General features: G+C 38.0%; 1 protein-coding gene across 1 annotated transcript in view; it reads left to right on the forward strand.

Moving 5' to 3' along the window:
* The window catches only part of CLCN5 (chloride voltage-gated channel 5), a 183227-nt gene that overhangs the window by 108742 nt on the left and 61095 nt on the right, over positions 1-13390 (forward strand). The gene's annotated exons all lie outside the window — the stretch shown is intronic.

Raw genomic sequence — 13390 nt, forward strand, 5'->3', positions numbered from 1 at the left:
TGTATGTATACCTATGGCTGATTCGTGTTGATATATGGCAGAAACCAACACAATATTGTAAAGCAATTATCCTCCAATTGAAAATAAATTTAAGAAAGAAAAGTGTGCATTGTGATCATATAGGAGGACCATTCAGCTTTCCATCACTTCCCTCAGATTTGGTCACTCTTCGAGCAGTTATTTAGGGAGCATTTATAATGTGCCCGCTACTATGCTGGTTGCTAGAAAAACTGTGCTAAACATGATAGACAGCACTGGATGTTTGGCCTTGTGGACATATATTGGAGTTTTTTAGAAACTTTTCGTGTGTTCTCCATCAACCTTTTGACTGTACATGTTTAGGCTTCCCCTGTATTTCAGTCAGTAAAAATGTCTACCTGCAATGTGGGAGACCTGAGATCAATTCCTGGGTTGGGAAGATCCCCTGGAGAAGAAAATGACAACCCACTCCAGTATTCTTGCCTGGAGGATCCTGTGGACAGAGGAGCCTGGCAGGCTACAGTTCATGGGGTCACAAAGGGTTGAACACAACTTAGTGACTAAACCACCACCACAACCACGTTTGAGTGTAGAGAAAGCAGAGGGTATTGAGCCAGAGTTCAGAATTGGTGTCAGTTGTACATTTTGTCTCCTGGAAATGAGGGGACAGTCTAGTGAGTCACACTGTCTGGGATCAGTCTTTAAGAGAAAAGAGGAATGGGATGGAGAATGCAGATTTAGTCCAGCATCTTTAGGTGGTCTTAGGAGTATTCTCCAGAGAAAGCAATGGCAACCCACCCCAGTACTCTTGCCTGGAAAATCCCATGGGCGGAGGAGCCTGGTAGGCTGCAGTCCATGGGGTCACAAAGAGTCGGACATGACTGAGCGACTTCCCTTTCACTTTTCACTTTGATGCATTGGAGAGGGAAATGGCAACCCACTCCAGTGTTCTTGCCTGGAGAATCCCAGGGATGGGGGAGCCTGGTGGGCTGCTGTCTATGGGGTCGCACAGAGTTGGACACGACTGAAGTGACTTAGCAGCAGCAGCAGCAGGAGTATTCTCCAGTGTACTCTCCACTTCAACTAGGCCAATCTATTCATTCCTACCTTTCTTTTTTTAAAAATATACTTATTTTTTTATTGAAGGATAACTGCTCTACAAAATTTTGCTGTTTTCTGTCAAACCTCAACATGAATCAGCCATAGGTATACATATATCCCCTCCCTTTTGAATCTCCCTCCCATCTCCCTCCCCATCCCACCCCTCTAGGTTGATACAGAGCCCCTGTTTGAGTTTCCTGAGCCATACAGCAAATTCCCCTTGGCTGTCTATTTTATATATGGTAATGTAAATTTCCATGTTATTCTTTCCATACATCTCACCCTCCCGTTCCCTCTCCCCATGTCCATAAGTCTATTCTCTATGTCTATTTCTCCATTGTTACCCTGTAAATAAATTCTTCAGTACCACTTTTCTAGACTCCGTATATATGTGTTAGAATACGGAATTTATCTTTCTCTTTCTGACTTACTTCACTCTGTATAATAGGTTCCAGGTGTATCCACCTCATTAGAACTGACTGAAGTACATTCCTTTTTTATGGATGAGTAATATTCCATTGTGTATATGTACCACAACTTCTTTATCCATTCATCTGTCGATGGACATCTAGGTTGTTTCCATGCTCTAGCTATTGTAAATAGTGCTGCAGTGAACAATGGGATACATGAGTCTTTTTCAATTTTGGTTTCCTCAGGGTATATGCCTAGGAGTGGGATTGCTGGGTCATGGTAGTTCTATTCCTAGTTTTTTTAAGGAATCTCCATACTGTCTTCCATAGTGGCTGTATCAATTTACATTCCCACCAATAGTGCAAGAGCATTCCCTTTTCTCCACACTCCCTCCAGCATTTTTTGTTTGTAGACTTTTTTTTTTCTAATTTTATTTTATTTTTAAACTTTACATAATTGTATTAGTTTTGCCAAATATCAAAATGAATCCGCCACAGGATGAGGGCCATTCTGACTTGTATGAGGTGATATCTCATTGTAGTTTTGATTTGCATTTCTCTAATTATGAACAATGTTGAGCATCTTTTCATGTGTTTATTAGCCATCTGTATGTCTTCTTTGGAGAAATGTCTGTTTAGGTCTTTTCCCCACTTTTTGATTGGGTTGTTCATTTTTCTGGTATTGAGTTGTATGAGCTGCTTGTGTATTTTGGAAATTAATCCTTTGTCAGTTGTTCCATTTGCTATTATTTTCTCCCATTCTGAGGGTTGTCTTTTCACCTTGCTTATAGTTTCCTTTGCTGTGCAAAAGCTTTTAAGTTTAATCAGGTCCCACTTGTTTACTTTTGTTTATATTTCCATTACTCTAGGACGTGGGTCATAGAGGATCTTGCTTTGCTTTATGTCATCAGTGTTCTGCCCATGTTTTCCTCTAAGAGTTTTATAGTTTCTTGTCTTACATTTAGGTCTTTAATCCATTTTGAGTTTATCTTTGTGTATGGTGTTAGGAAGAATTCTAATTTCATTCTTTTACATGTAGCTGTCCAGTTTTCCCAGCACCATTTATGGGAGAGGCTGTCTTTGCCCCATTGTATATTCTTGCCTCCTTTGTCAAAAATAAGGTGCATAGGTTTATTTCTGGGCTTTCTATCTTGGCCCATTGGTCTGTATTTCTGTTTTGTGCCAGTACTATACTGTCTTGATGACTATAGCTTTGTAGTATAATCTGAAGTCAGGAAGGTGATTCCTCCAGCTCTGTTCTTATTTCTCAAGACTGGTTTGGCTATTCAGGGTCTTTTGTGTTTCCATATGAATTGTGAAATTTTTTGTTCTAGTTCTGTGAAAAATGCCATTGGTAATTTGATAGGGATTGCATTGAATCTGTAAATTGCATTTGGTAGTATAGTCATTTTCACAATATTGATTCTTCCTAGGAATATGGAATATCTCCCCATCTGTTTATCTCATCTTTGATTTCTTTCATTTGTGTCTTATGGTTTTCTGTGTACAGTTTTCTTTCCTTAGGTAAGTTTATTCCTAGACATTTAATTCTTTTTCTTGCAATGGTGAATGGGATTGATTCCTTAATTTCTCTTTCTGATTTTTCATTGTTAGTATATAGAAATGCAAGTGATTTCTGTGTATTGATTTTGTATCCTGAAACTTTGCTAAATTCACTGATTAGCTCTAGTAATTTTCTGATACTATCTTTAGGGTTTTCTATGTACAGTATCATGTTGTCTGCAAATAGTGAGAGCTTTACTTCTTCTTTTCTGATATTGATTCCTTTTAGTTCTGTTTCTTCTCTGATTGCTGTACCTAGGACTTCCAGACAGTGTTTAATAATAGTGGCAATAGTGGACATCCTTGTCATCTTCCTGATGTTAGAGGGAATGCTTTTAGTCTTTTGCCATTGAGAATAATGTTTGCTGTAGGCTTATCATATATGGCCTTTACTATGATCAGGTAGGTACCTTCTATGTCCATTTTTTGAAGAGTTTTATTCATAAATGGGTGCTGAATTTTGTCAAAGACTTTCTCTGTATCTATTGAGATTATCATACAGTTTTTATCTTTCAATTTCTTAATATGGTGTATCACATTGATTGATTTGCATATGTCGAAGAATCCTTGCATCCTTGGAATAAACCCAACTTGATCATGGTGTATGAGCTTTTTGATGTGTTGCTGAATTCTGTTTGCTAAAATTTTGTTGAGGATTTTTGCATCTATGTTCATCAGTGATATTGGCCTGTAGTTTTCTTTTTTGTGTTGTCTTTATCTAGTTCTGGTATCAGGGTGATGGTGGCCTTGTAGAATGAGTTTGGAAATGTTCCTTTCTCTGCAATTTTTTGAAAGAGTTTTCGAAGGATAGGCATTAGCTCTTCTCTAAATATTTGATAGAATTCTCCTGTGAAGCCTTCTGGTCCTAGGCTTTTATTTTTTGGGGAGATTTTTGATCACAGCTTCAATTTCAGTGCTTGTAATTGGGTTGTTCATAATTTCTATTTCTTCCCGGTTCAGTCTTGGAAGACTGAACTTTTCTAAGGATCTGTCCATTTCCTCCAGGTTATCTATTTTATTGCCATATAGTTGTTCACAATAATCTTTATAATCCTTTGTATTTCTGCATTGTCTGTTATAACCTTTCCTTTTTATTTCTAATTTTGTTGATTTGATTCTTATCTCTTTTTTTCTCGATGAGTCTGGCTAAAGGTTTGTCAATTTTGTTTATCTTCTCAGAGAACCAGCTTTTAGTTTTATTAATCTTTACTATTGTTTCTTTTATTTCTTTTTGATTTATTTCTGCTCGTATCTTTATGATTTCTTTCCACTAATTTTGGGGTTTTGTTGTTCTTCTTTTTCGAGTTGTTTTAGGTGTAACGTTAGGTTGTCTGTTCGATATTTTTCTTGTTTCTTGAGGTAGGATTGTATTGCTATAAAATTCCCTCTTAGAACTGCTTTTGCTGCATCCCACAGGTTTTGAGTTGTCGTGTTTTCATTGTCATTTGTTTCTAGAAATTTTCTTATTTCCCTTTTGATTTCTTCAGTTACATGTTGGTTATTTAGAAATCTGTTGTTTAGTCTCCATGTGTTTTTATTTCTTACAGTTTTTTCTTGTAATTGATATCTGGTCTCATAGCATTGTGGTCAGAGAAGATGCTTGATATGATTTCAATTTTCTTAAATTTACTGAGGTTTGATTTGTGACCCAAGATGTGGTCTATCCTGGAGAATGTTCCATGTGCCCTTGAGAAGAAGGTGCATTCTTCTGCATTTGGATGAAATGTCCTGAAGGTATCAATGAGATCCATCTCATCTAATGTATCATTTAAGACTTGTGTTTCCTTTTTTAAAATTAATTAATTAATTTTTGGGGGGCTAATTCCTTTTTTTTGATATTTATTTTTTAATATAAATTTATTGTTTTAATTGGAGGCTAATTACTTTACAATATTGTAGTGATTTTGCCATACATTGACATGGATTTGCCACAGATGTACATGTGTTCCCCATCCTGAACCCTCCTCCCTCCTCCCTCCCCATCCCATCCCTCTGGGTTATCCCAGTGCACCAGCCCCTAGCACCCTGTCTCATGCCTTGAACCAGGACTGGCGATCCATTTCAGATATGATAATATACATGTTTCAATGCCATTCTCCAAAATCATTCTACCCTCGCCTTCTCCCACAGAGTCCATAAGACTGTTCTATACATCTGTGTCTCTTTTGCTGTCTAGCATACACGGTTATCATTACCATCTTTCTAAATTCCATATATATGCGTTAGTATACTGTATTGGTGTTTTTCTTTCTGGCTTACTTCACTCTGTATAATAGGCTCCAGTTTCATCCACCTCATTAGAACTGATTCAAATGTATTCTTTTTAATGGCTGAGTAATATTCCATTGTGTATATGTACCACAGCTTTCTTATCCATTCATCTGCTGATGGACATCTAGGTTGCTTCCATGTCCTGGCTATTATAAACAAACAAAGCAACTGACAAAGAATTAATCTAAAAAATATACAAGCAACTCATGAAGCTCAATTTCAGAAAAATAAATGACCCAATCAAAAAATGGGCCAAAGAACTAAACAGACATTTCTCCAAAGAAGACATACAGATGGCTAACAAACACATGAAAAGACGCTCAACATCACTCATTATTAGAGAAATGCAAATCAAAACCACAATGAGGTACCATTTCACGCCAGTCAGAATGGCTGCTATCCAAAAGTCTACAAGCAGTAAATGCTGGAGAGGGTGTGGAGAAAAGGGAACTCTCTTACACTGTTGGTGGGAATGCAAACTAGTACAGCCACTATGGAGAACAGTATGAAGATTCCTTAAAAAACTGGAAATAGAACTGCCATATGACAATGTTCATCGCAGCACTCTTTATAATAGCCAAGACTTGTGTTTCCTTATTAACTTTCTGTATTGATGATCTGTCCATTGTTGTGAGTGGGGTGTTAAAGTCTCCTACTATTATTTTGTCACTGTTAATTTCTCCTTTTATGTCTGTTAGTGTTTGTCTTATGTATTGAGGTGCTCCTTTGTTGGGTGCATAGATATTTACAATTGTTACGTCTTCCTCTTGGATTGATCCCTTGATCATTATGTAATGTCCTTCCTTATCTCCTGTAATAGTCTTTATTTTAAGGTCTGTTTTGTCTGATATGTGGATTGCTACTCCAGCTTTCTTTTGCTTACCATTTGCATGGAATATATTTTTTCATCCTCTCACTTTCAGTCTATATATGTCTTTAGGTCTGAAGTGGGTTTCTTGTAGACAGTAAATATATGAGTCTTGTTTTTGTACCCATTCAGCCAGTCTGTGTCTTTTGGTTGGAGCATTTAATCCATTTACATTTAAAGTTATTATCGATATATATGTTCCTATTGTATTTTCTTAATTGTTTGGGGTTGATTTTATAGACCTTTTTTCTTCTCTTGTATTTTTTGACTATATAAGTCCCTTTAACATTTGTTGTAAAGCTGGTTTGGTGGTACTGAATTCTCTTAACTTTTGCTTGTCTGAAAAGCTTTTTATTTCTCCATCAATTTTGAATGAGATCCTTGCCAGGTACAGTAATCTTGGTTGTAGATTTTTCCCTTTCAATACTTTAAATATATCCTGCCATTCCCTTCTGGCCTACAGAGTTTCTGCTGAAAAATCAGGTGTTAAGCATATGGGGTTTCCCTTGTATGTTACTTGTTGCTTCTCCTTTGCTGCTTTTAATATTCTTTCTTTGTGTTTAGTCGTTGTTAGTTTTTTTAGGATGTGTCTTGGTGTGTTCTCCTTGGGTTTATCCTGTATGGGACTCTGTGCCTCTTGGATTTGATTGACTATTTCCTTTTCCATGTTGGGGAAATTTTCAGCTATAATCTTTTCAAAAACTTTCTCATACCCTTTCTTTTTCTCTTCTTCTTCTGGGACCCCTATAAATTCAAATGTTGGTGCGTTTGATATTGTCCCAGAGGTCTCTGAGACTGCCCTCAGTTCTTTTCATTCTTTTTACCTTATTCTGCTCTTCAGAAATTATTTCCACCATTTTATCTTCCAGCTCACTGATTCGTTCTTCTGCTTCAGATATTCTGCTATTGATTCCTTCTAGAGTATTTTAAATTTCAGTAATTGTGTTGTTTGTCTCTGTATGTTTATTCCTTAATTCTTCTGAATCTTTGTTAATTGATTCTTGCATTTTCTGCATTTTTTCAAGGTTTTTAATCATCTTTACTATCATTATTCTGAATTCTTTTTCAGGTGGTTTGCCTAGTTCCTCTTCATTTATTTGGACTTCTGTGTTTCCAGTTTGTTCCTTCATTTGTGTAGTATTTCTCTGCCTTTTCATTATTTTTTTAACTTACTGTGTTTGAGGTCTCCTTTTCCCAGGCCTCAAGGAAAGTTGAATTCTTTCCTTGAAGAAGGTGGAAGTCTTTCTTCCTTTTGGTTTCTGCCCTCCTAATGTTGGTCCAGTGGTTTGTGTAAGCTTCATATAAAGTGAGATTTGTGCTGAGTTTTTGTTTGTTTGTTTCTTTTTCCTCTGATGGGCAAGACTGAGTGAGGTGGTAATCCTGTCTGCTGATGATTAGGTTTGTATTTTTGTTTGTTGTTTAGATCAGGCATCCTGCACAGGGTGCTACTGGTGGTAGTTTGATACTGGGTCTTGTATTCAAGTGGTTTCCTTTGTGTGAGTTCTCACTATTTGATACTCCCTAGGGTTAGTTCTCTGATAGTCTGTGGTCTTGGAGTCTCACAGCTTGATCTCTGGTCAGGAACGAAGATTCTACAAGTGGTTTGTTATGGCATTAAGTGAGATTAAAACAAATATCCAAAAACGAGAAACCAAAGATGAACCCTAGACAAATGGCAGTTACAAAATCAGGCAAATAATAATTAAAATAATGGAATATACACATATACATATACACCCATGAGCAAAATCAAAACAGTCCAACAAAAATAAAGTACAGTAGATTGACCAGCAAACAAAGGAAGTCAAAAATTATATCTACCAATTAAAAACAAAACTAACTAAAGCACAAACTGGAAAACTAAAGCAAGGTGCCAAGTGGGGAATAAAGCAATGAAAAGAAAACTAACAAATATGTTGAGTGGAAAGGAAAGAAAGAAAAGTAAGAAAGAATAGATATGCAAGGTTAAATAGAGGTAGATGAAGAAGATTTATATACATTAAAGATTAACTATAAGGGGAAAAGAACAGTAGGAAAGGCAAATAAAGGAATAAATGTAGAAAAAATATAATAGATTTAAAAAATTAAAATCATAGAAAAGAAAAAAATGGAAGAAGAAAAAGAAAAAAAAAAGGAAAACTCCACAGAATTGCAAAAGCCCAACATAGAGACAGAGGTTTATAACAACAACAAAAAGTGTGACTGAATATACACATATACATATACACCCATAAGCAAAATCAAAACAGTCCAATAAAAATAAAGTATAATAGACTGACCCAATGAACAAAGGAAACCAAAAACTATATCTACCAGAACAAAACTAACTAAAGCACAAACTGGAAAACAGTTTCCACAAACTAGAAAACAAAAGCAAGGTGCCAATTGGGGAATAAAGCAATTAAAATAAAACTAACAAATATGTTGAGAGGAAAAGGGAGAAAGAAAAGAAAAAATAGATATGCAAAGTTAAATAGAGGTAGATAAAGAAGATTTATAAACATTAAAGATTAAGTGCAAGGGGGAAAGACCAGTAGGAAAAGCAAACGAAGGAATAAAGGTAGAAAAAATAATAATAGGTTTAAAAAATTAAAAATTAAAAAAGAGGAAAAAAAAGTAAAACTCCACAGAACTGCAAAAGCACAACATAGAGGTAGAGGTTTATAACAATAACAAAAAAATGTGAGTGAGGGAAAAAAAAAGCTCAAAAGCTTAATTGTATTTGTTAGTGCTAATAAAATTGACAACTAAACAACGGGGGGTGGGGAGAGGAAAAAAAAAAAAAGAAAATCCAAAAGAATCTACAGAACAAGTCAAAAAATAAGAATAATAAATGTTTTTCTTGAGTCACTGCTGTCAGAGTCCTTTCCCTCCCTGGGAGTCCACCTTACCTCCTAGGATGTCCTCCAACACTGTGCTGATCTCTGAACCTGCTGTGGGGGCAGCTCAGGTTCTAATCTGGTCTAACTCCTGTGTGTTCTTGCCTTCAATGTCCACAGCTATCAGAACTAGTGCGTTTTCTTTTGTGGGAGCTCTCAGTGTCCTTTTATATATTCTATAGACACAGAGTCTGCCTAGTTGATCCTGTGGATTTAATCTGAAGCTTGTACAGCTGGTGGGAAGGTTTTGGGCCTTCTTCCTTAGCCACACTGCCCCTGGGTTTCAATTGTGATTTTATTTCCACCTCTACATGTGGGTCGTCCACTGGGGTTTGCTCCTGAGGCTGCCCTGGAGGACTTGGGTTTGCCCCTGTGAGGGCCAGGTGTAGAGGTGGTGCAGTTGCTTGGGTTGCAGGGGTTCTGGCAGTACAAGGTACTCAAGGGGCTTGGTGGCCAGGGCAGCAGGAAATATAGTGCTCTAGAAGGGTATGGCAACCAGTATTGGCCAATATGCTCCAGTATTCTTGCTTGGAGAACCCCCGTCCCTGATAAAGAAGCCTGGCAGGCCACAGTCTACAGCATTGTAAAGAGTCAGACACAACTGAAATGACCCTGTGCGCATAGATGCAAGACTTATTTTGCCTGTGGCAGCTCTGCCCCAGTGAGAGTTGAGTGTGAAGGTGGTGCAGCTGCTTGGCTTGTGGGGACCCCGCTGGTGCTAAGCGTGCAGGGACATAGACTGCCTCCTCTGCAGGAGTTGTGGCCCTATCAGAGTCTTTTTTCCAGCCTCTTGTAGCTGGCAATCAGAAGGCCACTTTGGCAAGTCTTTCTCCATAGCTCCACCTGTTTGGGCACTTAGAGGGCTCCCTTGCCTGGGGTTCTTCTCTGTTGTTCAGCGTGTCAGGCACATAGAGTGGCCCCCCTGGCTGGGGTCCTACTCTGTAGATTGGTGCATCAGGCACTTAAAGGGGCACCCTGGGTGGGGTTCTACTCTGTAGTTCGGTGCTCAGGCATTTGCTGGGCCAGCCTCCCTATCGTTCAACTGCCAGTGCTGTGTTGTGGGGAGTAAGAGGCTGTGGTGATGGCTCTACCACCTACACGTGACTCAGCAGTATTGCCTTGCTTCCATGGCTGCCTGGCTTTCCTCCACTGGCATTTCCCATCACAATCTCCTCCCTCACATCCCCTTGATCCATCTCTCTGTACTCAATAGCAGCCCTCACCCTGGGATTGCTCCACAATACCGATACTCCAGCTCCCAGCCACTGCACCTTCCAGGGGACCAGCGTGCCTGTCTGGGGTATATATGGCTGCGGCAAGGACTGTCTGATTCTCATTCCATTTAGGCTGCCACAGATCAGCTGTTTCAGCCTTAAATGTTTCTCCTCTGACTCAGACAATTGCCCCATGTGGGGATCGGACCTCTGCTTCAGTTCCCCTACCTGCAAAGGGCAGGTCCAGTCCTACTAACACTCCTGTTTTTCCCCCTAATTCCTTCATCCTACCAAGTTTTGCGTGGTTCTATTATTCTTTTCCACTGGTCAGTTACTCCTGTCTGCTCTCAGCTGGTGTTCTTCTGTGTCTGAAGGTGTATTCTTGATGAATCCGTGGAGCGAGATGTATTCCATGTCCACTTACTCCTTCGCCATCTTGTTCTCCCATTCCTACCTTTCTTAATGCCTTTGTCCATTACAGATTTATGATTTTAGGTCAGTATAGCAATATCAGAGAAAGGATGTGATAAGACTAGACAAATACTACCTTTCAGTCTTCTTGCTCAAGTGTTTAAACAGGTGGGACTTGTTCTCTCTCCCAACCTTGTCTAATATACTCTGCAAAAAAGGCTCAACGTGTTTTATATGTGCCCTCTAATTTTTGTGTGCCCTATAGCCCCATTTTGGGGACTCCTTGGCATTGCTTTTCTTTTTCTCAGACTTTATATTTTTCTTGACGCACGGGGCCAGCAGCATCAGCGTTCCCTGGGACCTCATTAGGAAATCTAATGGTCAGGTCCCACCTCATCCTTAAAGGAATCAAAAGTTGGGGGTGAGGTCAGGTAGGGGGCCTAGAAGTCTGTGTTTTAATGAACGCTCCAGGGGATTCTGATGCACTGTGAATTTGGAGAATTGGTTTAAATAACTTTAATAGAGATTTCTGTGTTCCACAGGATGGTTTTTAAGAGTAAAAGTTTCCTTATGCGTAAACTGCCCATTTAGTCTCCTTTGTTTTTTTTTAAACTTAATAGATCTTTTTTTAAAAAGTGGTTTCAGGTTTACAGAAAAATTGAGCAGAAAGTACAGAGAGTTCCCATATACTTTCCCCACTTCAGTTTCCTCTATTACTAATATCTTGCAGTTAATATAGTACACTTGTTATACTTGATGGGCCAATATTGATACATTATTATTAACTAAAGTCCAGAATTTCCCTGATAATTTCCCTGATAGCTCAGTTGGTAAAGAATCCACCTGCAATGCGGGAGACCTGGGTTCGATCCCTGGGTTGGGACGATGAGAAGGGAAAGGCTACCCACTCCAGTATTCTGGCCTGGAGAATTCCATGGACTGTATAGTCCATGAAGATTGTATAGTCCATGGGGTCACAAAGAGTCAGACACGGCTAAAACACTTTCACTTTTAACAAAGTCTGGAGTTTACCTTAGGATTCCCTCTTTGTGTTTCATATTCCATGGGTTTGAACCAATGTACCACGATTAGGGTGTCATACAGAATATCTTCACTGCCCTAAAAATCCTCTGTGCTTCGCCTGTTCATTACTCCCTCTTCCCACACCCCTGACAGCCACTGGTCATTTTACTGTCTCCACAGTTTTGCCTTTTCCAGAATGTCATATAGTTGGAATCATACATACATATAGCCTTGTCCAAATGGCTTCTTATACTTCTTTTAGAATGCATTCCATATCTTTGGGTGACTTGATAGCTCATTTATTTTTTTCACTAAATAAATTCCCGTTTTAAAGTTAACAATATCCCATTTTCCCATTACTATGGTTTGTCTACTGAAGAACATCTTGGTTTTCCCTGGTTTTGACAATTATGTGTAAAGCTGCTATAAACATCTGTGTGCAGGTTTTGGTGTGGATGTAAAATTTCAAATCTTTTGGGTAAACACCAAGGTGCATGATTGCTGAATCGTATAATAAGAGTGTTTTTAGTTTTGTAAGAAATTGTCAAACGGTCTTCCAAAGTGAGTGTGCTATTTTGCATTCCCACCAACAATGAAGGAGAGTTTCTGTTGCAAAAAGTTATATTTTACTGCATATGACTTAATTCATTTTGTATCTTTCCATGGTCAGAAATAACTTTGTCTATCCACCACATCTGGGATGAATATAATATTCTGTGTTCTTTTTAAAATCAACTCTAAAGATTTTCACTTGTAACTTATTGTTGTGTGGTATATGTTATAATTGTATATTGTTTTCCATTTTGATATCTAGCAGTCCCTCAACTGTTTACTAAAAAGTGATTGAATCTGTTCTTATATTTGCTTTTGCTTGCTTTGCATTACTTTTGATTTATCATTTATTAAGTTTTAGAAACAGAACATATCCATTGGTAGAATCTCTATTCTTAATCCAGTGCTGTAAAGTTTTGGTGATTGTTTCTTTGTACAAGATTAAATGCTGATCGGTTGTTTGCTATATTTACTTTTAAGAAAATATATATACTAGTAACCATGCCTACTTATTCTTCCAGGTGAAGTTCACTATCAGTCTTTCAAGTTATCTAAAGAATGCCATGGGGACTCTAGATTAATATATAGTTGTGATACAATTCAGAATTCAAGTTAGTGTCTGTTTCATTCTTACTGTATTTAAACTTTCTATCTAAGAACATGATGCATGTCAATTTATGTCATTCTTTTTTCCCTCATACTTGGATTTTATAAATTTTAAGGTAATATTTTGTTTCAAGATTATGTCTCTATCATAAATACATTTCAGGGGTAAAGAATCTTCCTGTGATGCAGAAGATGCAGGATACCTGGGGTTCAATCCCTGGGTAGGGAAGATCCCCTGGAAGAGGGTGTGGCTACCCACTCCAGTATTCTGCCTAGAGAATCCCATGGACAGAGAAGCCTGGCGGGCTACAGTCCATAGGGTCGCAAAGAGTCGGACACAACAGAAGCGAGTGAGCATGCAGCACATTGTGTTTCAAGATTATGTCTCTATCATAAATAAATTATTATATTTTCTAGTTCTGTGATAGTTCATGGGAATGCAGTTGTTTTGTTTACCTTATAATTTCTGAATTCATTTGTTACTTTTAGTTATTTTTAGCTAATATTCTTAGA

Source organism: Bos indicus, chromosome X (genome assembly GCF_029378745.1).
Source record: "Bos indicus isolate NIAB-ARS_2022 breed Sahiwal x Tharparkar chromosome X, NIAB-ARS_B.indTharparkar_mat_pri_1.0, whole genome shotgun sequence".
Classification (NCBI taxonomy): Eukaryota; Metazoa; Chordata; class Mammalia; order Artiodactyla; family Bovidae; genus Bos; species Bos indicus.